The following is a 1,925-nucleotide window of genomic DNA, read 5'->3' as shown; positions in this document are numbered from 1 at the left end:
GCGTCCTCCCCCAGAGCTGCCGTGTGGATGCGCCCTGCGAGTCCCGCCTGCCAGGAGCGAGAGAACCTGTGTCCAGCAGGCCCCCCGCCCCCCGGCCCCCGCTCCTTGCTGCCCCTGCCTAGCTCTGTGAGAACAGGCACCCTGACCCGAGCTGGTGGCGACGGGGGCGCGCCCACACACCGGCTCCGTGAGGCTAGGAGGCTGTGCCACTCCGGCCCCCACACAGGCCATGGTGGGCGGGAACTCCGTGCGGGGCGATGACCCCCACAGAGGGCCGAGCCTGGCAGGGCGGCACACACGTGGGCATGATGTGGGGGTGAGAGCCGTGGGCCCAGGGTCCGAGGAGACAGTGTGGGCAGCGACACGGGAGTCGGCAGTGGGCGTGGGAGGCCCGGGGCCGTCCTGGCACACCCCGCCACGGTGCACCTGCCACCTGCTTTTGGAAGGCTCCCACTTGGCCCTCCCTTTCTCGGGGTCCCCCTCACTGCTGAGCACCAGCCGCACATCGGGGAAGGAAGGCTGCATGGGGGCCGTGCGCCTGGGGGTGCAGCGGGCATGAGCGGACCCTCCGGGGCAGACAGGCAGAGGCCAAACGCCAGCAGAGAGGAACCTGAGGCCACTCCCTCGTGACCCCCCGCCCAGCCCGCACCAGGCTTCATGGGCAGACCCACCAGATGGACCTTCTGGGGGGCGAGAGCACCCCCCGGCCTCTGGGCACCATGTGGCTCCCCGCGGTGACTGACAGACCTGTGCCCGCAGGGCGCGTCACCTTCCACAGCCTTGCCTCATGGGCCACGGAGCAGGGGGACCTCGGTGCCACGACTGTACACGACAGGCTCGTGCCCACACACACACGTGGGACGTGCCCTGGGCCCTAGGGAGTCCAGGCCAGTGCTGCCGGCTGGCCCACCCGGCTCCCCTCCGAGTCTGAGTTCTTGGAAATCAGAGGGAGAGGGTTTTAAGCGCCCTGTCGTTCTCAGACCCACAGCGGGCACCACCCTCCCCAGCTGCTGGCCGCGGCTCCGGAGCCAGGGGTGGCCCTCTTCCAGACCCTCCGAGCTAAGCCCCCTCGAGGCTGGCCTGGTCAGGGCTGGGGGTGTCCTGGGCAGGGCCCCCCTGCAGCACCCCGTGTGCCCATGCCATACTAGGACCTGGTCATGGTCAGCTGCTGGGGACAGCCACCGTCTCCTGGTCCAGACTCCTCAAAGGAGGCCACGGGCCATCCGGTGCTCAGTACCCCCAGGTTGGGCTCTGGCGAGAACAGGGCAGATGGGGAGAGTCTGTGCCCAGGGGCCCTGTGCCACCAGTGACCCCCGCCTAGCTGGCATCGTCAGGGCGGGAGCTGAGGCCGAGACCTGCCTGCCCACTGCGGCCGGGAGCTCCGAGCACCTGAGCACCGCGTGGTCCTGGGGCCTCCCAGCCCGTCCACTCTGCCCCTGAGTTGGGCTGTCCTAGACCACCAGGACCCAGGGCACCAACCTGGAAGCACGCCCCTCCTCCCTGGCACTTCAGTGTTCCAGAAACACAGCCCCTTTCCCCGGAGAACACGGCCCTAGCCCAGAGCTCGCCGCTGCTGTTGACAAGGCCCGACGTGCTCTCGGGTTCCGTCTCAAACACGAAGCCGGCACTGGTGGGCGTCAGCGCCGGCCAAACACCGCACCTCCCTCCCGCACACACTGCTGTGACTGCCCTGCCCCCACGGGCCCTCCGCCCTGGCGCCTTCGGGCTCGCCACCTGTCTGCAGCTGCGCCTGCACGCCAAACCCCAATGGCAACCACGTCTCGGCTCACTGCTCCAGCCACGGCACAGGCCTGCCAGTCTCAGAGCGCTGCGGCCACGGACCAGGGCTGCCCGGCCGCCCACTTAGGGCCCACCCACCGGCTGGCTGAGGTTAGGAAGCCTGGGGTGGCAGGTGGAGCACAGCC

Source organism: Tupaia chinensis, unplaced genomic scaffold, assembly GCF_000334495.1.
Source record: "Tupaia chinensis unplaced genomic scaffold, TupChi_1.0 Scaffold000178_1, whole genome shotgun sequence".
In the NCBI taxonomy this organism is placed as follows: Eukaryota; Metazoa; Chordata; class Mammalia; order Scandentia; family Tupaiidae; genus Tupaia; species Tupaia belangeri.
Note: the sequence above shows the minus strand (reverse complement) of the source record.